Source organism: Balaenoptera borealis (genome assembly GCF_965194805.1).
Source record: "Balaenoptera borealis genome assembly, chromosome: 18".
NCBI lineage: Eukaryota > Metazoa > Chordata > Mammalia > Artiodactyla > Balaenopteridae > Balaenoptera > Balaenoptera borealis.
The window spans coordinates 47519125-47545781 of record NC_138877.1 but is presented as its reverse complement, the minus strand read 5'-3'; the positions used below and the strand labels follow the sequence as shown (position 1 = coordinate 47545781).

Below are 26657 nucleotides of genomic sequence, written 5' to 3'. Positions count from 1 at the left end.
AAATATAGATCAATGGAACAGGATAGAAAGCCCAGAGATAAATGCACGCACATATGGTCACCTTATCTTTGATAAAGGAGGCAAGAATATACAGTGGAGAAAAGACAGCCTCTTCAATAAGTGGTGCTGGGAAAACTGGACAGCTACATGAAAAGTATGAAATTAGAACACTCCCTAATACCATACACAAAAATAAACTCAAAATGGATTAAAGACTTAAATGTAAGGCCAGACACTATCAAACTCTTACAGCAGAACATAGGCAGAACACTCTATGACATAAATCACAGCAAGATCCTTTTTGACCCAGCTCCTAGAGAAATGGAAATATAAACAAAAATAAACAACTGGGACCTAATGAAACTTAAAAGCTTTTGCACAGCAAAGGAAACCATAAAGAAGACCAAAAGACAACCCTCAGAATGGGAGAAAATACTTGCAAATGAAGCAACTGACAAACGATTAATCTCCAAAATTTACAAGCAGCTCATGCAGCTCAATAACAAAAAAACAAACAACCCAATCCAAAAATGGGCAGACGACCTAAATAGACATTTCTCCAAAGATATACAGATTGCCAACAAACACATGAAAGAATGTTCAACATCATTAATCATTAGAGAAATGCAAATCAAAACTACAGTGAGACATCATCTCACACTGGTCAGAATGTCCATCATCAAAAAATCTAGAACCAATAAATGCTCGAGAGGGTGTGGTGAAAAGGGAACCGTCTTGCACTGTTGGTGGGAATGTAAATTGATACAGCCACTATGGAGAACAGTATGGAGGTTCCTTAAAAAACTCAGAATAGAACTACCCTATGACCCAGCAATCCCACTACTGGGCATATACCCTGAGAAAACCATAATTCAAAAAGAGTGATGTACCAAAATTTTCACTGCAGCTCTATTTGCAATAGCCAGGACATGGAAGCAACCTAAGTGTCCATCAAGAGATGAATGGATAAAGAAGATGTGGCACATATATACAATGGAATATTACTCAGCCATAAAAAGAAACGAAGTTGAGTTATTTGTAGTGAAGTGGATGGAGTTAGAGTCTGTCATACAGAGTGAAGTATGTCAGAAAGAGAAAAACAAATACCGTATGCTAACACATATATGTGGAATCTAAGGGGAAAAAAAAAAAAGGTCATGAAGAACCTAGTGGCAAGACGGGAATAAAGACACAGACCTACTAGAGAATGGACTTGAGGATATGGGGAGGGGGAAGGGTAAGCTTTGACAAAGTGAGAGAGTGACACGGACATATATACAGTACCAAACGTAAAATAGATAGCTAGTGGGAAGCAGCCACATAGCACAGGGAGATCAGCTCGGTGCTTTGTGACCACCTATAGTGGTGGGATAGGGAGTGTGGGAGGGAGGGAGATGCAAGAGGGAAGAGATATGGGAACATATGTATATGCATAACTGATTCACTTTGTTATAAAGCAGAAACTAACTCACCATTGTAAAGCAGTTATACTCCAATAAAGATGTTAAAAAAAAATGTAAAGGAATGATGACAAGTTTACCATGGAAGTGTATCCATTTTATTTTCGATCATTCAGACTTAAGTACAGAAAATATAATTAGGTAGTGATAGAGTTTCACTACATATATTACATGTTATCAGGATTATATAACAATTATAAACTTGTAAGCTGCTAAAAAAAGTAGCACGAAAACATAAAGCAAAATTGATTTAAACATAAAAAATGGAAAGTTCTCATACAGAGGGAGATTTTAGTATACCTTTGTCAAGTATTTTCATGTCCGTCAGAAAAAACTAGTAAAGATAATGATGCATTCTAAAGCATAATTCATAAGGTAAATAGAATAGAATATATAGATCCTTGCATCAATAATTTAGAAAATAAGCATTCTTTCAAAATTTTCAAAATTGTAAAAATGTAGAACAAACAATGCCATAAAAGCAAGCCTCGTCAGAGTTCTGAAATTCCTATCACACAGCCCACATCTTCTGACCACTGCATTTAATTAGAAGTCAATAATGTAAAAAAAAATTGAAATTTAACATCTTTATAAATAACTCATGAATCAGGCAAATTATAATGGAAATTTTAAAAATAATTAGTATTGTATGATAATGAAAATACTATATATCAAAATTTGTAGGATGCTATAAAACGGGTACTTATAACCTTAAAAGAGAATAAAGGCATATATTAGACAAGAAACTAATTATGGATGTTCGTTTTCTTATGGTTCATATAAATTTTATATTTATTTATTATGCCTACCTATGTTAAATGCATTATTTTGCATATTTCAAATATTATAAAAATAAATCTACTGATACAGTTCTTTTTTTTTAATATTGAGTGGTCTTCTAATTTGGCAATAAATACTGTGTTCTCTTCTAATAAGTGTTATTTTGCAGATGATATATGAAAAATTAAGATGACCAGTGTTGAAACAGAGATGACCAGTGCTGTTGAAACAGTGTAGTAAACAACATTTAAGCTGCTCTTAATCATTTTTTATTTTATATCTCATCACTGAAATTCCTACTTAAAATCTGATATTTAGCAATGACTAGATATTTGCAACATAATAAGGACAAGGAGCTATCGTTCTTAAAATTTCTCTTTAGATAATATCTAATGCAAAGGATAGTGTTTGTAAGTTCTTACTTAAAAGAAAGCTTTCACTGAAATCTTCATTATCACTTGATAATAAAGAAAATAAAATAATATAATTACTAAGTTGTGACAGTCAATTGTCCCACGTCTCTTAGTTCTGATGACTTGAACTGGTAATGGTTTCACTTGAGGGAGGCCATTGCCAAGTTGGTGAGTGGTGTAATAGGATGTCCTTGTCTGCTTCCCAAGCCTGTACAAGTACTTACTTCACTTTGGTATAAAGTCAGTGCCCTGTGCTAAAGAAAATACAAGTTCATTATTGGACATGTTTTAATTCAGAATAGACTGACATTGCTGCAGTTACATTTTCCTAAATAACTGAATTTGTCAGTATTGAATTTTATTGTAAAAAGGGCATCATGTCATTTATTTTATGTGACATTATGGCTTCTAGTAAGATTGACTAATTGATTTATAATTTATTCTGATTTACTGTAGTGCATAATTGCTTAAACTTATTGAACAGGCATCAAATGTTTCACAGGGGATGTTTCCCCTCTTTTCTCTTTCAATAATCTGAATGATTTACCTTCATAGAACTGCCTATTTTCCCCATAAAAAGCAATATATCTAGTGTCCATAAAAGTCCCAAGCTCAGATATTCAGAGAATTCATAAATAACCTTATCTGAAATCATCACAGTGTGAGCAAAGCTCAGTAATAAAAATTCAGAACTGCTACTTCCTTAATAAGTCGTCCGCAGCTCCGGAGGCTGCACTTGACCTCATCAGAATTCTCCCCAGTGAACAGTCCTCAACCTTGCCTTTTCCACTTCCATAGTAACCTTTCTAACCAAGTTCACTTGTATTCATTTGCATTTTTAATGAATTATTTGCTTCAATGCCTTCTTTTGAGTGGTGCCATATGTTTACTGCTCTCATTATAAATTCTGAATGCCTTCTTAATTTAAATGCTATAGTAGAGCTTTTGAAAACATCATCAATGTGAATTATTTTTAGATATTTTGAAACATATTAATACATATTACTGATATTTCATAACCCTACTTTTTTTCCTCTGAGAATTATTAAAGAGTATTAAATCTTTTCATTTCACATATTTTTACTTGGAGCAGAAATAAAACACATTCAAGTTCATGTATTATTATAATTTTTTAAATAGTTCACTAAAGAGTTTAGGCTGAGCAACAGTTTTCAGAAAAATCCACAGAAACAAATATGGACATAGGGAAAGAATAATAAAGTTGGGTTTTAATAGCTCATTTCCCAGTGCTTTGATTACATAATATACTTTTTTTGGGGAACTTACGATGTAAGTTGATTTTAAGCTGTGTTATATATAAGTTGCATGTTGTTTCTAGAAGTAAAAACACAACAGTCGTACCAAAAGTAAAGTAAAAGAAAATTTGACAAACAATATTTTGAGCAGCGTCATCTATTTAAAATTAGGCTAATGATAAAATGATAGAAATCTCAGACCACATTTAATAAAGCTTTCTTAGGAAGCCTCTCTTCTCAGTGTCTGACAGATGATTCTCTTGGCTCATTTCATGTTTAGGCTTATCCTCCCTTTTATTTATTTTTGGAGGTTAAATCTACTAAAGTGATTTCTCTGACTATTTATTGAAGTTCTTACTTAATAGGGAAGCAGAGATGAGAGCAAACCAGGTCAAATTGATCATTGATTAGGTTGTTTTAACAGGCTATTATCAAATGGCCAAGGCTAATAAAATCACTCATTTAGATCAGTTGCTGAATTCGTTGTAATGTTCTATGGTAAAATTAGGTGATTAGTTTTTCACCTTTGATTTTAATGTGGTTCAGCTTATATTTGTTATTACCCATGTGCAAACTTGACGTAAATGAAAGTATAAACACACAAACTTGACATAATGAAAGTCTTGCTTTAGGCTTAAAACCGTGAAAATATGGTCAGTGCAGTGGTCAATTCTCAGTGACCAAAGGAGATACCAAGAGAGAAATAAGCAAATGGGATAAAGGAAAGCATATAACAGCACCAGCCTCATTCCACTCATTTATTCAGCAAACATTCCAGATATTGGGGACATATCAGTGAAGGAAGTAAAAATCTCTACTCTCATGAAGGTTCAGTCATTTCTTCTGATTATTTTGGTTCCCACAGCTGAGCCTTGAGACCTCTCCTCCTAAAAGCTTGACTCTGTTTTCCTGATTGTTTCAAGAATGTATCAGACAATACTTAACTTCCCTCTTTTCCTCATTCCATTTACCTCTCCCGTACCCACTTATGAGGATGTCTTAGCCAAGTGAGATATCAAAACTCTTTAAGAACAGGTAGAACAATGATTGATCAGTCAAAAAGGGTTCTGGCCGTAAAGAACCAAATACTGTACTAATCCAGAGCTTGGCAAGATCCAGCAATGGCTGGTGGCTTCCTAGGTGCTCCCAGATTTAATCCCCTTTCTTCTAATCAGTAGAGTCTGACCCCCATTCCCTGTTCTGTTTTGGACAGTGGCCAGGTTCCTGGCAGAGTGCATCTCTCCAGTCCCAATTCTAGCATGATTGCCTGCCCGCCTTACATCTGTCCTCAGGTAAGGACGGCGGAGTCTCGTAATCCATAAACTGTCTGCAGACCCTTGAGTTCAAAATACTGAATGAAACTTAACAGTTTTTCATTTTTCATTTCTATTTTTGTGTTTATGTTATGTCATTATACTGAAAGGGATTTGAAGACCTAAGTGAGAAATGTTGGCCACTAAATGAGTTTATACAGGGTGAAGGTGAGTGGTGCCGACATAAGGTGTGTAGATTAAATTTTGCAATGTATTTGTAGTGTGAATGGCCAGACATAAAATCTGGACCAAAAAATGCCATCATTTACCGCACATAGGACTTGTTCGAATCGTTTCCCTTTCTATAGGGTACAGGACCTAAGTACGTAGTCTTCCACACTTAGGGAAATAGCTTATGGGGAGAATTGAAAGTTTCTCTGGGAAATCTTGCTTTGACTCAAGCCCTGATGAAATCCATTCCATGGATTTTTCCTCATTCCCTTTAAAAGCTGAACCCTACAAAAATGTAAACTTCCACTGTACCAAATAGGGGATGTATTTTTTAACTGATATAATTAGCCTCTTCAGGCAGATAGAGCAATGAAAAATATAGACTCATTCTGTCTTTTATTCATTTGACAAATATTTATTGAATGTAGTCCCAAGGACTACAACAGTCTTCTAAGAGGGACATATACATGGGCAGATAATTTTAATACAGCATGGTAGGTGGAAAAATTGGTTGGACACAAGAAGAAAGCTCCTAATAGGACTAGAGTGAGTTTCAGAGAAAGCTTCCTGGAAGAGGGGACATCTGAATTTCATCTTAAAGATGTCTAGAAGTTAGGGAAAAGTGGAGGGTGGAGAAAAAGTGGTTGGGAGAGAATTGTGTACTTCCTTTCAGAGGTAACAGAATGTGTGAAGGGGCCCAGAATTTTCAATAATGTGAGGAAACTCCATGCACTTTGAGACAGAGAGAGTGGAGGGATATGAGAGGTGGGTGTGGGACTATCAAAGATTATCATTTATGCTGTGTTAAAGAGCCTAGAATGCATATGCTTTGTGATGGGTAACTGCATTTTACACCTTCCTTTACATTTCTTATCTATATTCATATATTCTTTTCTAATCTCCTAACAGGTTTGCAGACTATAACATAGGAAATGGTAACCACTCTAGGAATTGAGTGGAATTTCAAGCAGCCAGGAATTTAATGTAGAGAATTAGATGTTTATGTAATCCATTGAAGAGAGGGAGGGGTTTAAGGTGGGTTTGCCTCTCTACCACTGATTTCAGGACACACCATCATAGCTGTAAAGCAGAGACTGGGAAGCTTCTGGTATTGCCATTACTGCTGTGGACACAAATACTTCTCACACAAATTATTCAACCCTACCACGTGGAACGTTGTTGTCAGCGGCCACCCCAGCCAGAAGATGACCTCCAGCTCACTTCTGACTTCTAATACTTGCATGAGGGCATCTCACTGGCAGAATCTAGAACCTTACTATATAAGAGAGTTTGATGTTCTACCCCTGTGTTTCAGGGAGATATAAGTGAGCAGTAGTAATAGATGATAAGCAAAATCTAACCACATCAAATACAATATTCTGTTTTGTACTTGTTTATATAATGTGTAAAATGCTGAATATGGTTTTTCCCTGACCCCGTAAAGAATCTACCTTTAGTATGAAGGTGACCAGAAAGGAAATAAAAAGGTTATCAACAAGGGAGTGAAAAGAAGTCTGGAGAAGAAAAGACTGGCTAGGATGGGGGGGGAGAAAGTACATTTGACAGACCAAAAAATGGCAAGGTTTAGAGGGAAACCTTCTTTGTAGCTAATTTTAGGTGGTTTTCAGTGAACATCCCTTCACACTAATTTCTACTTTAACCTTATGTTTTTCTCTGCTGAAGCCTCCTCAGAGCTCTGAAGGCAAATGTTCTGACATTATGCATTTCATAAAGCTGAATGGTCATATAGGCATGAGGACAAAGGATCACTTTAAGATTGTGTTTAAGACCGCTGATCTACACACACACACACACACACACACTTCTAGCTACCTTTAAGTACTTTTGAGAATATCTTTCCTCTATACCAGAATAAAAAACAAGCTGTGGACTTCAAAATGGGAAATATTTGAAAAGTGATGACTGTAGAATGGAACCAAATTTGTGTTGACATGTGTTTTACAATGTTATTATAAAATCAATGATATAATGTGTAAATTGTTTAACTCGTATAAGTAAAATATTATTGGAGTGTAGTGTTAGGACATCTGGTAAATCTCTGACTTGGCTACAGTTATAGGAAAAGGAAGCAATGAGGTGAAACTGATGATGCTCTGATTAGGTTCTGAATAAAAAGGGATGTCAAAAAGATGGCAACCTGGGGAGCATGGAAATTTATATTGAATTTTGTAAACGTTGGAAAAGAAATACTGGACATGGTAGTGGGGGGAGAACGTAGGAAAGCTGGAGTTTTAGAGTGCTGCAAACAGCAAAAAAAAGTTACTCTGGTTCAAAATAAATGAGAAGTTCTATGACTCATAGAGTAATCAGTGTGGCTCTACTAGGAGCTTTTTTATTTCAGTTATAAAAGATAAGTTAGTCAGGGACAGGGAAGAGATGGAACTGTTCAATACTTGTTCCATCAAAGAAGAATTCTCTAACTTTTAGAAAGGGAAGGACCAGTTTTCTTCAGAGGAAATTGAAGTCTTCAATGGAAGATAAATTGTTAAGAGACTGTCTGCTTTGTCATGAAGTCCATTCCTTCATTTAATGACTGTTAATGAGTACCTATAAGGACAAGGTGCCAGGAACTATGTTAAGTGCTGAATACATTACATATATGTATACTGATAAATCTTACCCATGTAACTGCAGGATGATTATGGAAAATCTAAGAAAAGTTGAGGAGAAGTTGGACAGAGGATTGGACAGATATTTCTTTTATAATTTTCAAAATGTAAAATTAAACTCTGGAAAGATGTACTGCTATATTTGTTGAAATTGATGTTGTATTATTAAACACATAGTTTAGGTTGGTGTTTAGAAAGAATATTGATATCCATATAAACTTAAATGGATTTCCTGAGAAATCACATCAAATGTTATTTTTCACATTTTTGACATTGGAAAAATGCCATCAGTGTAGTTGGGTTTGATTTCAGCAAGGCATCCTCTTTTTCTTATAATTGTTTTTGATGGACATGTGCAGAAAAAATACTCTGAATAATAGTGTATCAAGGTAACAACTTTATTCTTCAGACAATTCACACGTAATGTTTTATGGATTATTGTTGACCTGCAGTGAGGTCTAATCTAAGGACTTAGCTCTTTCATTTATTTTTCTAGGTATGTTTCTTCTTTTAAATTTGATATATAACATACACACAGAAAAGTTCACAAATTACAAGTGTGCTGTTTGTGAAATTCTCACAAAGTGACACAGACACGTAACTACCACCCAGATCAAAAAAGAGGAATTTATGTGTCCCATTCGCGTTGCATCACAGTCACTACCCAATTTCAAAATAATGACTATCTTGGCTTCTAAAGCTATAGCTTAGTTTTGCCTGTTCTTGAATTTTGTTAGGTTTTCATCACAAGTATACCAACCTCATAATAACATTTAAAATGTGTTCCTTTTTTTTAATTCTGGAAGATTTTGCATGTGATTTGGGTTATTTTTAAATTATTTCATCATAATATGTTTGAAATAATTCATGAAGCAAAATCTGGGCCTAGAGTTTTGAAGTCAGAAGGTTAAATCAATTTCTCAAATAGATATAAGATACTTTGATTTTCCATTTTTTTGGTGTCAGTTTTGGTAAATTGTACTTATTAAATAATTTCTCTATTTTATCAGAATTTTTAAATCTGTTAGCATAAATCTGTTCTTAACATTCTCTTAATTATGTTTTTAATTGAGACATCCCCATTTCTTAATCCTGATATTGGTAATGACTACCTTTTCTCTCTTTTTTTCTTTAACAGTTTTACTGTGAGTTTATTAGTTTATTGGTCTATTGAAATAACAGGTTTAGGGTTTTGTTTAGGTTCTCTGTTGTGCATTTGTTTTCTATTTAATTAATTCTATTATCCTAAATGTTTTCTTCCTATCCTTTATTTAAGATAAATTTGCTTTCTTTTTCTAACTTCTTTAGATAGATATTTAGATCACTGATTATCAACCTTTCTTCTTTTGTAATTATGTTTTAGCATAAGTTTTCATCTAATCACACCTTTAGCTATATGCCACAGATTTCACATATCATATTTTTATTCTTATTTGAATCAAATTATTTTCTATTTTTTGTGATAGTTTTTCAACCCACGGTCTGACTTTAAGATGTACTGCTTAATTTCTTAGTGTTTTGGAATTTTCTAGGTATCTTTTTGTAATTGATACCTAACCTAATTCTGCTGTGGTTGGAGAACATATGCTGAATAATTTTCACTCTTTGGATTTATTAAGACTTAGTTTACAGCTTACCCTGTGGTCAAATTCTGGTAAAAGGTTCAGAGTATTTGAAAAGCACTGTTTATTGGTGAGATACCAGGTATATTGTTGTAAACAGATCAACTAAGGTAGGTTTGTTAATTGTGTTGTTTTTTTTTTCTTTCCCATCTTCTATACTTTTGGCTCCCTGTTTATCAGCTATTAAAGAGAGGTGTGCTAAGATCTCACACTATAATTATGGATTTGTCTATTTCTCATTTTTAGCCCTTTATGTTTTTAAGGCTGTTTTCAGGTGGTTATAAATTGAGAACAATTATATGTGTTCCTGTTTGTGAGGTCATTTTGTCAAAATGAAATGTCCCTCTTATAGTAATTATTTGAGTTTACAGTGTACTTTTTCTGGTATTCATATAGCTATGTGAGTCTGTTTTCATTCTTTCAGTTTCAACTTCTATATTCTTATATTCAAGATTTTTCAGTTTTAAGGTATTAACAAAATCTAAAATATTAAAAGATTTTAAAGCCATAAAAAACTAGACTACTTAATTGCAGAATGTAGAATCTTTTACATGTAAATATCATCTTATTGTATGTTTTTTGTTACCTTTGTTCTGTTACCTTTCCACTTCATCTTGGGGAATTATTTACAATCTGATATAATTTGTGTGTATTTGTAGGAAAAGTGTAAATCAGTGTTTTCTCTTAAGACCCCACCCCCTTTTCATATGGTATTGCTTAGGTTCTATCTCATCTACTGACCAGGGAAAGTATCAAAAAATGTTCCAGCATATTAAAACTCAAATCTAATAATTTAATCTAGCTAACCAGTAAAGTATAGCTAATGAAAGAAATCAATTCCTAATTGAAATAAAGGGGAAAGGGATAATGCCATCTACATGTCACCTTTCTGCAAATCAGGATATCTGCCATATCCTTTATACAATTAAGGAGTTATCATATAAGCTGGAATTACTGTTTAGAGTTACACTAGCAAGAAATTATCCAGCACCATTTTATGCAAACCAAGAGAAGGATTTTTTTATTCTTCAGTTATCTTAACCTATAATTCTGTGATGTGTAACACAGCTTTAATGAAAATAATGTAGAATTGATATTATCAGTATCATTTAATCCAGTTTCACAATCTCTTATCTGTTAAAAGTTAGGAAAATTTAACATTAAAAAAAACTCCTTTAGGGCTTCCCTGGTGGCACAGTGGTTAAGAATCTGCCTGCCATTGCAGGAGACACGGGTTCAAGCCCTGGTCCGTGAAGATCTCATGTGCTGCGGAGCAACTAAGCCCGTGTGCCACAGCTACTGAGCCTGTGTGCCTAGAGCCCATGCTCCACAACAAGAGAAGCCACCGCAATGAGAAGCCCGCGCACCGCAATGAAGAGTAGCCCCCGCTCACCACAGCTAGAGAAAGCCCATGTGCAACAATGAAGACCCAATGCAGCCAAAAATAAATAAAATAAATAAGTTTTTTTAAAAATTAAAAAAAAACTCATTTAGAATTAAAATCTGGACTAAACCAATGTGCAGATATTTATAGTCCTTATTTCTAACTCGATGTAAATGCTCTTTTGCTTTACTGCCGAAATATTAATATGTCTGAGAATGCAGTTCCACTCCGAACCCTCTTGGCGATGTGCTATTACCTTCCTAAAATCCTAAAAGTTTTAACATATATGGCCCCAAGGGTTGAAAACAAGAAATTGTGTGTTTCTAGTATTTTCCAGTTGGTTTTGGTAGTTGTATCATAAATATGTCCAACTGTCTTCTGCAGAAGATTATGAACAAATTTCAACATTTGACCCTATAGTGTGCTAATATAATTTATTGAATAATCAAGGCAGTGTCATTTTATGGAAGCTAAACTGTTACAGACTATCAGATATAGTCATCTCTAGTTTTAGCACTAGAGTAAAATAGATAAAAATAATAGCTACAGCAAAAAATACAACCACAATTTTAATTGAGTACTTTGTGTCAGGCAGTGTACATTCAATAATTTAATCTTCAGAACTCCTTTCAAATGTAGGTAGAAATATTAGCACCATTCGTAAGTGAGGAACTGCAGTTTAGCAGGTAAGCAACTTGCTTTGTGGTCACAGAACTGGGGCAGAGCCAGGGCACAAACCTAAGTCTATTAGTGTTTATAGCCCATGCCCTTCACACCTCTGCTATAGTGTTATAATATATCCTTTTTAATTAATCATATAAGACATTTAATAAATATGAAATGCAATTTCACAACCAACTCTTGATTATCTTCATGTCAATTACCTATGGAAAAAACATGCAAATAGCAAATCAACTTCCTTTTGTCATCCAGAATGTATCTGGGATCCTCCCTTCTGCTGACAGTTGGCTTGTGCTCAAGAAATACAAATGAATTTTAATATGAGCCTGAGAAAAAGAATATAATTATGGTGGTAAATCTGCTGGAATCATATAATGAATTTAAAACCCAACATAAATGCTTTTTGGATTATCTGTCATTTGGGATTAGTTATACTGCGATCCCTTATAAGACGGTAGATAATTGAACATGGGCTATTTTACTGCAGCTGAAGGTCCTGATGCTAAGGAGAAAATGAACTATGTAAATGTGAGTTTGCTTATTTATTTAATAATGTGCTTGAGATTTCATCACAGGAATCATTTAAAGCCAGAAACACAGAGTAACTTTATCTCATGGGAATTAAAGTTCTCTTATTTAAATCAAAGAAGTGATTAATATGCCTGATTCTTTTCTTTTTCATCTGTATTCAGTAATGCATAATTGAACAATGTACAGTTGTTTTCTTAGAGATATAAGGAAACCAATGAAGGAAAAACAATTCTGTTAATACATGTTTGTGAAGTCCACGAAAGCTTTTACTTAACCTTTTTAGCCCCTTCTTTATGAAACGTAGTCATCTTTAAATTGTATGAAAATAAAGGAAAATGTTCTATGGCACTGATTACAGTGATTTCAGTCTTTCCTGATCTGCTGGAGGCATACAGCATAGAATCAGACGTGGAGATCAGTGATGCATTACAGTCGAGGCAATGGATTTTGTTGTCAGGGATCACTCAAAATTGTGTCTTGACGTTGCCACTTACCAGTGTAGAGCCACTGGCACATTTCTTAACCTCTCCAAGTCTCTATTTTCTATCTGAAAAGTGTGATTAGTAATAGTTTCCTATATTGGGATGTGAGGATTAAATGGATATATCACAATGCGTGTACACATGTCGGTAAGTGTTAGATACATGCCATTTCACCTTTAAATGTGGTGAAGATGATTCAGGTTTGAGGCCTAGACAGAGTAGCCATCCTTTGGCTGATACCAGAAGCCTCAGTAGAAAGGCAGATGCTTAATGGAGCTCAGCTCATCAACCGTACTTGTTACCTCAGCTCTCTGACCCAACCCCAGTCCCCCTTGACTTTTACACAAAACAAATATATCTGCCTTCTATTTATGCACCTAAGCACAAATATGAGAGGTAAACAGTAAATACTTATAAAATCAAGGCATGTGAACACACACACATACACACACATCTGCATATATAGATCATAAACTCCTCAAGTTATTTTTTGTGCACATTCTCACTACACACACAACACACACACACACACACACACACACACACACACACACACACACACACACGTAACCCTCCTGTAATTTTTAAGTGTACCGTATGGTAAAAGTCACAAGAATGTATGAATGTTAACTAACATTCATATTAATATATAAACCATACCCACTTGCCCACAGAGATGCATCTACTGATGTTTTAACTGTATAGACGGATTTACCTGATTAATACATATGGAGGAAGTTGAGGAGGGAAAAATGAGAGGAAAATAATCTAAATTTTTTTTAAAAAGGAAAAAATAGGACGGTAGAAGGAAAAAGGTAGAAGGAAAGGGATGGTAGTTCAGTGCATGGTTTCTCAACCTCAGCCCTATTGATCTTTCGTCTTTGTTGTAGAGAAGGGCCTGTCACCCTTGCCCTCAGTTGTGATAATCAAAAATGTCTTCAGACATTCAGTGCTGTGTCCCCTGGGAGAAAAATTACCCAGGCTGAGAACTGCGCCCTTAGCTGTAAGAAAGAATGTCAGATATGCAGATGAAATTGTTCTTTTGTGAGAGGAATTAATAAAATGGCAATCAGTCAATTAAATTCTTTTTAAATGAAGGAATGGGCAGATGGAAACTTACAATGCTAATTTTTATGTTACCGTTAATAAGTATATTTACTGTTTGTTAAGTTTCATAGATTTATTGAATTTTAGAATTAGTAAGGGCTTCAGAGAGCAACTGGGGGCTTGTTGCAGGGACTCTGATGGGTGCTGGGTGACAAAAGAGTTTAATAAAGTGGTGTCTTGCGTGGGCTCACAACCTGGTTAGAGAAAAGACACACAGGCCTAGAGTGCTTTGGAAGCATAGAAGAGTTGTGTCTCATCAGGACAGGTAGACTCTGGTAAAGGTCGAGGTGGTAACAGACATGTGACTGTGCAAAAGCATAATCAAAGTCATTTTCAATTAGAAATTAAAGGAAGAGAGATGATGAGTAAGCTGTCTGCATAAAATAGAACCTCTACTAAAACTCAAGCAAGCACTCATTTTACAAAACCGTTTTGCCTCTCGCTTAGTGTTCCATTTACCAAATTTACACTTTATTACACTACTTTTATCAAGGAACATGCATCATTGGCCAAAAATGAAGCTTTTTTTTTTTTTTTTCATTTCTGAGTGTCTGGTTTACAAGAAAAGGAACAAAAGAAGTTAAATAGATGGTGAGCTGGTTGGTTTTCACTACATTTCTCATGTATTGCTTACAAATCTAATTAGGCTTTGGTTTTTCCATTTTATTCCCCCATCTTTTCTCATTTCTTTCAAACTTACATCACATACAGTTTGGCCAGAGCACCAAATGCAAGATGCTGTTCCTAAGAATGATGTTTCTCGTTGTGGTTATCCTAAAACTTAATGTGAAAACAAATAGGAAATAAACATGAAATAGACATTATCATGTGGGTTACTGATACCTGCCTCGTGCCCTTCAATTTGCTGTGTGCTAGTTATGTTGGGAAAGTGAGTTGGTGCCCACCAGACAGCTATCCAAGCAGCACTCATTTTTATACTCTTTTCAGTTTAATATTGCCAGATACTAATTTCACATGAACTGCAAGAAAATATTTCTCAAAGGCACAGGTTCTCACTCTTTTTCCATCTTTCAGGGCTGATGAGGGCAGCATGGGGGATAAGTTCAGTCTTAGGAATCACTCTTAGGTTTAGATCACAGATCCATATTACACTGTGGCCCTGGACAGTTCTTTCAAATTCTGGGAGATGACATTTCTTTATTTATAAAACTGGAGGAGAAAATTCTACCAGATAATGTTGTAGTAAATATTAAGTATATTTACTTTTCCTGTATTTTAAAAATCAATCATTATTATTCAATTAATTAGTATTGAATTAACTAATTTATGCTTGCAAGTTCTCTGTAATACTTATTTTAATGTTTAACTTGTTGATTTAAAGAGCACAGTTTTGTTTTCTCAAATTCATTTAAAATGTCCTCCATTCTTTATAGCACAAGGTTGAATGAAACATTCCCCATTGTTCATACCGTTTCATGTTTTCTAAATGTCACTAAAGAAGTGGTGAAACTCTCATTAAAGCTCTGGGGGACTGGGGTGGGGGAAGAGTTGCTTCTATCACGGTCAAGATTAAAATCCTTTTGCAGTATCCTCAGATTTATCAGTGTTGTACTGATTATACAGTAGTGGTGACTAAATACTTATTGCGTGAAAGCTTTTCATCAGAAACATACAAAGCTTTGTAGTACCTGTACATTGTTATGTGATTGTTGACATTAGCTTCTCAAGTATGAGAATGTTTTCCTAGTAAACTGTGGTGCGGAAGCTTGAGGTTTCCAGAAGAATTCATAGTTTTAACCCACTAGGGTTACTACAATTGCATACTTTTAGTTACCAGTTACATTTAACTCTTTTCTTAGTTTAATTGCAAGGTATATAGGTAGATACGTTAATTTATGTAGAATAACCATGCCAACAATCTAGGACTGATAGTAGTAACACCCTTGGCAAATTGAGATTTTAGGAGAATTTGCTGTTTTCTTCTAATAACAGTATATTATAGTGATTTGCTTCTAATAACATTACGGTTCACTAGAATCTTGGAAAAGCCAGATTGAAAATTATAAAACACCTCCATTCACTTTCTAGGTTTTTTTCTTTAAAATATGTTTTGTACACTACTCATTTTTATCTTTCTGAAAATGTAACTTGTTTCTTTTTATTTTAAAAGTAGCGGGACCTCCCTGGTGACCCAGTGGTTAAGACTTCACCTTCCAATGCAGGGGGTGCAGGTTCGATCCCTGGTCAGGGAGCTAAGAGCCCACATGCCTCACGGCCAAAAAATCAAAACATAAAACAAAAGCGATATTGTGACAAATTCAGTAAAGACTTTAAAAATGTTCCACATCAAAAAAATCTTTAAAAAAAAAGAAAAAGTAGTAGATTCACTGTAGAAAATATGGAAAACAGGAAAGAAGTAAAAAAGGAAACATGGATCACCCACAAATTCACCAAATGGAGAAGTTATTATTACCATTCTGGAGTATTTTTTCTAGCCTTTTTTTTTATTATTTTCACGTGTAAAAATATTTTGGTGGAACAAAGTTAAACTCACTTATTATACACAGTTTTATATCCTAACGTTTTTAAACTTAACATTACATAGATAATAGTTCCCCATGCCACTGAGTATTGTTTCTCAAACTTGGCTTATCATTGTAGTCGCATGTGATGCTTTTTAAACTATTGGTGCCTATGCCATATCCCAGACCTATTTCATCTCTGGCCTGTGTACCTTTAAAATGTTCCATGTATGATTCTGGTTCATAGTTAGGGTTAAAATCATTGTTCCAAATTTTATTCTGTTTTTATGACCACTTTGTTGTTTCTAACTTTTATTCCTGTAAATGAGGCAAAGTTAAATATTTGTGTATACAGCTTTGTCAAATCCCAAATTGCCCTCTATGTCTAAAGGCAAGTCCCTGTGTTAAGTTATGCCCTGTATCCCAGAAGGAAAGTTTTATAACCAACTTGAATATATGAACTCGTAGATAATTTAACTTTAATAGCTGTAATATTTTAATATACTAATTAGTTGCAAAACAAATTCAAAATCACATTTTATGTAAAATGTACTTATTTGCATAAAATTGAAATGGTTGATACATATGTCATCTTCCCAACAGAATGACCATCTTTTGAAAGCTTCTTGACAGTGCCGACACTTGAAATTATGAGGTCATTTCACAGGAATCATGACTAAATCTGAGTTAACATTCCTTGACTTTTTTTTTTTAAGCATATTCTCTTTGGTGATTTCTAAAAGTCAACACTGGTGTTGATTGAGAATTTGCTTTTCAAAATAGCATTTTGTTTTTCAAAATAAAATGATTAGGGATAGACTTTGAATAGATGTATTTACATATATATGGAGAGGGGAGAGAGGGAAGAAGAGAGAGAGGGAGATGGCAGTGCCCTAGATTCTTTTTTTAAAAAAATTTTATTGGAGTATAGTTGATTTATAATGTCGTGAAAGTTTCAGCTGGACAGCATAGTAATTCAGTTATACATACACATATATTCATTCTTTTTCAGATTCTTTTCCAATATAGGTTATTACAGAATATTGAGTAGAGTTCCCTGTGCTATACAATAGGTCCTGGTTGGTTAATCTGTTTTAGAGATAGTAGAGTGTGTATGTTAATTCCAAGCTCCTAATTTATCCCTCCCCACCTTTCCCCTTTGGTAACCGTAAGTTTTGCTTTTGAAATCTGTGAGTCTATTTCTGTTTTGTAAATAAGTTCATTTGTATCATTCTTAAAAATGTTATTACTTGTTTTAAGGTATTTTAAGACTCTTGAGACACAGCTCACCAGCATTCCTGAAAGTGTGTATCCATTTACACTGCTGTCCTGCAGCATAATAAAGTGTCTGTTTTACTACAAGCTTGTCAGCATTACTAGTATCATTTTTTAAATCTTTATTTCTTAGAATTCTGTGTCCCAGCCAGGAGGAGTACTGAGCTATTTGCCCTGTCACTGTAAATCATAGCTGATTAGCAGGAGTCTTGTCTGGCTGGCAAGTCCTCTTTTTCAATCAGATCAGTTGTTCTGCCTTCCTGTTCCTGCCTTTGTCTTCCCTGAGGCTCTAGCCTGCCCCTTCTCCCCTTTTGCTCAGACGCTCATCTCGATGGGTAAAATCAACAGGGGCTCGATTTGTACAGTTAATTCTACACCTAAACGTATTAATTACGTACGCCTATGTGTGCCTTGTGGCAGTTGCACCTTAACAGGGGACCACTTTAAAAAACCTTTAGACAGTTTCACCCTCTCAGATCCTTAGAAAGACCTACGTGCATCTATACCCCATTTACCAGCAAGCCAAAAGATGAAGCTAAAAGAGTTGGTTTGCATGAGGGCATTTTGCTGATTTGTAGGGGGCTGGGATGGAATTAAATCCACTGCTTGTGAACAAGTTCTGGAGCATGTAAACACTATTGCTTTTCTACTTCTGCCACGTTCCCATGGTAGCTCCCTGTGATTCCAGGGGTAGGTGAGAAAAGGTGGATTTCTCTCAACTTTGCTACTTGTCTTGTTTTGGCTTGGTCGTTGATCTCTCTTTAAAGGCATTTTCTATGAGTAGAGAAGCATATACAGGCTTCTCTGGACTACTTGCTTGCTTTAAATATCCAAAAAGTAAAACCTACATTTTGCAAATATACCTCCCTTTACATAAAAAGATTGCATTATTGCTTTATATGTTTGTAATATGGTAGGGTTTCCAGTTGTATCATTTGGGTATCTCAGCCTCTCTGAGGTCATTTTCTAGTCTCTGAAATTTGATGTATTCCAGTACTATGAAAAATACCATTATAAAAATAACTCTTTATGGTGAATATTTTGTGAAATCGAAAGCACAGTCCATCTGGTAGCAGACAAGATTAATCTGTTTGAGAATGGTAAACATTATGGCATATTTTAAAATATGTAACTAGCACAGAACATTTGCCTCAGGCGCTTGACTAAGACTGTGGCTTAGGGTGAAGATTCAAATGAACTTTTTATCCCTAAAAGTCTGTAAGACATGTTCCTGTCACATGTAGTGAAACTTTAATATCTTACATCAGTCACTGAATAATAATACCAATTTAAAACCAAAAGAAGAAAAAACTTAACTATGATGTAGTCAAGATAAGTCTATAGCAGTTACCTCTTAAAAAAAATTTGCAAGTGTTATGATAATAGTTTTGGTTTATGAATTTTGCAAAGAATTATAAACAAAATAATAGATAAAATTGACTCTTAATCAGTAGCACTAATGTTACATTCAAGTTAATTTAAAATCATTAGGGGACTTTACTTTTTTAGTAGAGATTTATACTTTCAGAATAACTTGGCAGATTGTACTTAAGAATTCCATATAGCCACCCTACCCCCCCCTTCGCAGTCTCCCCTGTTATTAAAGTCTTGCATTAGTGTAATACTTTGTTAGCTTTAGTGATTTAATGAACTTATATTGATACATTATTGTTAAGTATCGTCCGTAGTTTACATTAAGGTTCATTCTTTGTGTTGTACATCCTGTGGGTTTTGATACATGCATAGTGACATGTAACCACCATTGCAGTAACATACGGAAGAGTTTCACTGCCCTAAAAATCCCCTGTGCTTCTCTTTTTCATCCCTCCCCTCCCTTCCCCCAAACCCCTGGCAACCACTGATCTTTTTTACTGTCTTTATAGTTTTGCCTTTTCCAAAATGTCGTATAGTTGGATTCATAAAATTTATTTTTAAGACACATTTGCATGCTTTTGTTGAAGTTCAGTTTGACAGTGATTATAAGAAAATAGGAACAAAACTAACTTCTTATACTTCCTTTTTGGACATTTATTGTTGTGACACTATTTTGTTATCTCATTTGACCAGGTAAGTGGGATTTAAGTGGCTTAATATCTTGAGCACAGATATTCTCATCTAACAAATGCGTTTGAGTCTTCAATGATTATGTTATGTAGTAGAACACAACATTAATTTACATGTAACACATTATATCCATGTTCAAACGAGTTTGTTAGTCTTTTCGTTGGTTAGGAATGTCTGCTATTAATTTTTTAAATGCACAAATAGAAATGCCTCTGTCCTCTACCACCCTGTAGGAGAATCCTCCCCACCTCAGGTATGACCCTAACTTTACAACACGTAAGTGCCAAACCAGAATTTCAGATGTGCAGTCAACTGTTAACATAAATTGATTGCTTTGGGTAAATAATATGATTCATGAAAGCCCTGGGAAATAAATAGGTCATGGAAAAATATAATAACTAGGAAGTAAGGAAAATTTAGGATAAATTTAAATGCCTGTATTGAATCCTTTTAGAAGGCTGGCATTTTCAATTTGAATGTGAAAGCATAAAAACATAAATGTAAAAGCACGAAGAGTCCATTATGTTATGCATATGTTCTGAATTTTCTTAAGGAATCAATCATTTCTTAAACCAGCATTTGAGAGATTGAGATAAAGCAGTTGAATTAAATATTCATTGAAATATCTTCCTCTTTAACTCATTCAGTACTTTTGAAACCAAGTTCCAGATTGTAAACGTAGGATATTTCTACTTGTTGCCTTTTATTCTCTCATCCGTACTTTTAGAAAAATTACAATTTGTTTTTCCTTTTTTGAGTGTACTTTGCTTTAATTTTTTCTTGGTCAGGTTTACAAATTCACACTTTTACAGCAGTTGTAGTTAAGAGTTTGCTCTTAACATGAAGAATAAAGAAGAAAAATCACTAGGCTTGAAAGAAAGGTGAATGATGACCACCAGGGCCCATGCGAGACAAATTTTGAAAAATAGGCCTTCCTTTTTAGTAAAATAACACAATAGAGAGGAAAGCGAAGTACTTGTTTCTTCACAAATTGATGTTTGGTGCCTTTCACACTTTGAGCAAAAATGACCAGTCAGAGTTGAGCAGGTTGCTTGCTTGAACCATGGTGCTCATATTTTTAAATTTTCATTTACTAATGTGGAAAACTAAGACATGTACCTATTGTGCATTTCATGTACAAAGAGGAATTCTACTCTTTAAATAAAGTGTATTTGCATTTAAAATAATGCAGTATAACAAAAGCTCAATGATAATAGGATATGGAGTCATAGTTTATTACTTTTTTTTTTTAATTTATTTTTATTTTTGGCTGTGTTGGGTCTTCGTTTCTGTGCGAGGGCTTTCTCTAGTTGCGGCGAGCGGGGGCCACTCTTCATCGCGGTGCGCGGGCCTCTCACTGTCGCGGCCTCTCCCGTTGCGGAGCACAGGCTCCAGACGCGCAGGCTCAGTAGTTGTGGCTCACGGGCCCAGTTGCTCCGCGGCATGTGGGATCTTCCCAGACCAGGGCTCGAACCCGTGTCCCCTGTATTGGCAGGCAGATTCTCAACCACTGCGCCACCAGGGAAGCCCAGTTTATTCCTTTTTTTACATGAAGTGCACAGTAAGTTTCTTTAAGCACCTCTCATAGAAAGTGCACATTCAACTACTCACCAAGTCAGTGAAACTTACATAAACTAAATTTCTACCGAGACACAAGAAACAAATAAAGCTCTACTATTTCATCTCATGATAAGACTGTTGAAGAATAGCCAACATCCCCAAACAATTATTTTAATATATTTATGTATTATTGTCATAATGGATACCAACTGAACTATGGATTGATAGGCGATATTTATATAGTGGAATTAACAAATCAGACTAGTCAATTAAAATGTATTCCGTCACCTATTACATGCTCATCCTGTGGGCCAATCTAATTAAGCTAAAAAAAAATAGAGAAAAAAAAATTTGAATAATGTCAAATGACTGTCTTGTGCATTTTAAGAGAGGATGTGTTTGTTTAAAATTTTATGTGGAACCTGAAAATGCTTACAATATTTCTGCATGTTCAGCTTACTTTTGTAACATGTATCTGTTTGGTTGTTTAGCAAACACTGCCCCTCTACAGTGGCTGTATTATGTGATCCTGCCTCAGAATATATCTTATGCTGAGTTCATGGAGCTATAGTAATAGATCAGGTTCTGTTTGGAATTTTTGCTCTAAAAGGGGAAGCTCATTTGCTTCTGTCCCACAATTCTCAGTATTACTTAAAAGCACTTAATGACCTAAATTCAATCTTTACAACAATTGTGTGAGTTTGGAATTAATATTACTCTTTTATAGGTGGCTAAACGCAGACCTAGAGAATTTTAATGATGGTACCATGACTGTACAGCTAATAAGTAACAGGGCAGGTCATGAATTCAAGTCTTTTGTGTCCAAATCAAATTTTCTGTCTCTAATAACCACATAACAGGTTATAAAGCGGATTCTTATAAACCGTGAAGCCATGAGCTATGTAACAGTAGGCAAGTCACTCTACAATCTTGTAAACGCTGCCATGAAATGATTTCTCAAAAAACTTTTATAAAGTTGAAAAGATAAAATTAAACATAATCTTTTTATGCTTTAAATGCTGTTTGCTGGCCTGCTGGCTCCCTGGCATTTAAAGATGAAACAGCTTATAAATCTTGGATAACATTTAGCAGAATATTACCCAAGTGGTCCTCAACCAAATGTAAGAGTCTCTGGAGGGCTTTCCAAAGATGAGGTGGTGTCCATATATTTTTTTTCTCTTTTTAAGATTACCAGGTGATCAAAATACATGACAAGCCTTAAAAACCCATATTCACTTGAGGACTGTTATAAGATTCAGCTGATGGCAATGGCTGACTGTAGGAAACACATCAGGCACTCTGAGTACTCACACAGAGAAAGTTTTAGATACATTTTTGCATTTATTCAACAAAATGTCTACAGCTGAAGTTACATTTTAAAACGTTTATTCAGGAAAAAGATGATCTCATTAGACCAGCTCACATGTAATCCCCAGATCACTGAAGGGAATACGTTCACTAGAATATTGTGCATTATATTTTATTGAGTGGATTATTTTGAATCAAACTGGCTTTCAGACTTTTGAAGAAATATTATTATGCAGCAGTATAATCCTACTTATATTTATCTTTAGGTTTTTCACACACCTTTTTTTAATGAAGTATATTGTTACATTTACCTTGTCAGACTTTTGTGTGTGTTTATGCATTTATTTCTTAAGGTATGAAAGGCTGAAAAATTACTTTATTGCGGACCCCCTCCAAGAAATATTATATCATCTCTTGGAAAATGAAATTAATTACTCTCATTCTCTTTGACAAAAATGCAGCATGCCCTTCAGTCTTCACATCCTTAGAAGGAATTCTGTTTCTGTTGATAATATTAAATATAGTTTAAGTGTTTGATCATCTTTTCCACCCCAGGGTCATCAACAGCAAAAATTCAGCTAAAGTCACTGCTCCCAGGCAAAAATCTTGATGGGCTTTTATTTAAAACAAACAAACAACAAAACAACATCAGTGCTTAGCGGATGCTGCTGTGAGCCGTCCGTCAGTGTTGTATCAAGAATTGAGTAGTTGGGGCTTCCCTGGTGGCGCAGTGGTTGAGAATCTGCCTGCCAATGCAGGGCACACGGGTTCGAGCCCTGGTCTGGGAAGATCCCACATGCCGCGGAGCAACTGGGCCTGTGAGCCACAAATACTGAGCCTGCGCGTCTGGAGCCTGTGCTCCGCAACAAGAGAGGCCGCGATAGTGAGAGGCCCGCGCACCGCGATGAAGAGTGGCCCCCGCTTGCCACAACTGGAGAAAGCCCTCGCACAGAAACGAAGACCCAACACAGCCAATAAATAAATAAATAAATAAATAATAAAAGTGTTTTTTTAAAAAAAAAAGAGTAGTTAGTGACCAAGGGCAGAATTTTAGTATGAAATCCTTTCTTTGTTCTTTTTACAAAATTTTCTTGTCCTAATTGTGCATAAAACATTTCTTTGTGATATCTGGTCTTTTCAGTGTCCCTGCCTCTTAGAGGCTGTTTCCTGGTAACATAGCCATATCTTTTCTCACTTTCTCAAATCTGTGTAGTCCTTTTATTTAATTTCTAACTGCTCTAAGTGCTGCTTGTTTGGTGTTTTCCCATGGTTTCCCCAGCTTTCCTTCTCTCTCTTGGCTGCTCTCCCATTGCTACACGTTTATGGATTCATATCTCGGAACCAATGTGTTTCCATTTTCCACTCTCCAAAAGCCAAGAAATGAATTCTAATAATGATTTCAGGATCAAGCCTTTCAGGTCTTTTCTTTTTCCTAAAAGGAGGAGGAAGCATATACCTCAACTCTTTGGGAAACATATTTATGCAGTATTGCTGGTCTTACGTGTACGTATGTGCAGCTTAAAGCTGGAATTATGGATGGTTTACTGGCCACATTATCACAGTAGAAGTGATTGGTATGGGCTATGAGAATATATTAGGTCAACATTGTAAACGGTTGAATGGTATGATCAGGGTTTTGTCCTCTTTATACTGATGAGGCATTGTTTTTGGATATGCTGGCTGCATTTCAACTGCTACGTATGAAATAGGAACCAGCATGTGCGTCTGTGATGTTTACACTTATAAATTCATGCATAACATGTCTAACGTTCCCAAATAAGATACGTCTGTTGTCCAAAGGTTTGGTTGATCCTTCCTAATTTTTATGAGCACTTTCTGTATTTTGGTTTGAGCTCATGCAAAAGCTATATAGTTCTCAAGTATTTGAAAGCACCTAGGGGCTCTTAGTATTTGGTCTTCCTAGCTTTCTGGTATATACAGCAGAATTACAAGAAGAGTGCTCTTCCTCTATTGTTGTAAAACAGCTTAAGGAGTAAAATTTTTTTTTACTGAGGGATTAAGCAGATACCTACAAAGTATGGACTCGTGTTCATAATCTACAGAAGTCTTAAGCAGTTTGCAAAGCTCAGTGAAGCTTGATGCCTCAGAAGCCATCTATTTACAAATAAGCTCCATGTTTACCTCCTGTATTGTCAAGCACTCTTTCATTTACTTTATGAAATGTTTCTACAACAATGAATTGCACCTCAGTCTTTGGTTTATAAACCTATGTTAGAACCTTGTGTCTAAGTATAATTAGGAAGAAAAAAATTCGTGATGGAAATAGTCACTATTTCCAAAATTAGAATTTTGGAGAGAAATTAAGGCTATATTTGAAAGCAAACTATGATAATTTGTGCTTAATGACGTATTTTATAATTTTAATGACAAACCAACTGGGATATTTTATGAAAACAGCCTCAACAAAGAATTTCTATGTGGGTATGACATACTAATAAAAAACATCCTACATTGTTCTACAGAGAAATTAAATGATAATACTGGGTACAGACTGAAATAGTGTTCTAGTTAGAAGAGTAGATAATGCTAATAGCTTTTTATAAAAGTTGCTCTGTTTATGGTGTTTCTTTTCTTTTGTTTCTTAATATCTGAGAATATCTAAATTCTTATTTCTCAATTTCAGCACATGAAATGAAACCTTGTCATTTAGAATTTTATGCAGTAGATATTTTGGATGCTTCATTTTGATATTTTCTAATTCTTTTCTTTTGGTGGGTAAGTAACCATGTTAGCCTAGAAGCAAAAAAAAAAAACAAACAATAAAATATCAACCCATTTTCCTGTTTAGTTGATCTGGTACCATTGTTTAGCTTATTTTCTTTCTTTTCTCATTGTTGCTAAATAAAATGCCCTTGCACTATTGTATTTTCTGAATGGAGCTATAATTTATATTCTATAAAGAAAGATTTGAAGAAGCATGTTTTGTTCCTTTAAGTGTATGCTCAAGCTTTGAGGGGACTAGCAAACCAAAATCTTTTATTAAACAAAGAATGAAATGAACCAATTTAATATAATTTTAGGCATTGTTGTTCTCATACCATAGTGAAGCTGAAAAAAAAAAAGTTTTGGTCTTCATATAATAGAACAATAATGTCTACGTTAGGCTGGTCAAATTAGATATAACCAAAAATAATCTTTTGTAGTCTAACTCTCTGTTAAGGCTAGACGGACACCTGCTAATTTGGGGGCCATTTTAGGCCTTGGAAATAGACATTTAGTAACTATTTCTTGAATTTATGAGTGAATAGGTATAAAAATAAATTATATTCATGCTCAGTAATAACACACTGAACCCATTAGTCTGGGTGGAATCTTGGATTTTTTATTATTATTTATTATTAAACTTTGCTCCTTAAATCTTGAAAGCATGAAAACAAACTTGGACAAAATTATTATCATTGTCTTAAATTACACAGCACAAGCATAGGCAACTTAAGATTTACAGAATAAGCTTTTCCTAAAATTATTTCCTAAAAATGTCTGTTGTAGTATTTCTGTATATTATTTTGAGAAAAACTTTTTCATTGCTGTGAGCTGTTATAATCCAGTTATTAGAAATGGTTTGTATTCAGTAATTTAGCAAGCGGGTGTGGGAGGTTAGAGAATTTTATGCCCTGTTTTAATGCTCAAAATGAGAATGGTATGATGGCTCTTGCACCAAATATGAAAGTTGAAATGTCGTGGTGAGTTTCCCCCGTGTTGTTGCCAGGTAATATTATGCCTGCAGATTTATTAGAGTGTTGAGTAAAGGGTTGGAATCATGAAATTGTAGAATTTTAGAGCTGGAAAGGCTATTTAAGCTTATCTAATCAAAATTCCCATTAGTTTATAACCAAGGAAACTGAGACTCTTAAGTGCAGTGATGGGTCAGACAAACAGAGCGAATGTTTTTAATTGAAGAGGTTGTATTTATGCTGTCTTAAGATAATATTTTGCATTCTGAACTGGTCTTTCAGAAGATTTTATGTAAAATCGCTGTTCATTTTTAGGTTCCTGTGGCTTCTTTTCTCCTCCGTAGTATACTTCCCTGGATTTCGACAATGATGTCTGTCGCTCTCCCAGTCGTCTTACTCTGTTGTGCTTTTGTACTCTCCACTTTAATTATGACGACTGTCC

At 34.9% G+C, this 26657-nt stretch overlaps 1 protein-coding gene across 5 annotated transcripts in view; it reads left to right on the top strand.

The window, feature by feature from the left end:
- Positions 1-26657, top strand: part of KLF12 (KLF transcription factor 12) — a 461389-nt gene that overhangs the window by 276392 nt on the left and 158340 nt on the right. The gene's annotated exons all lie outside the window — the stretch shown is intronic.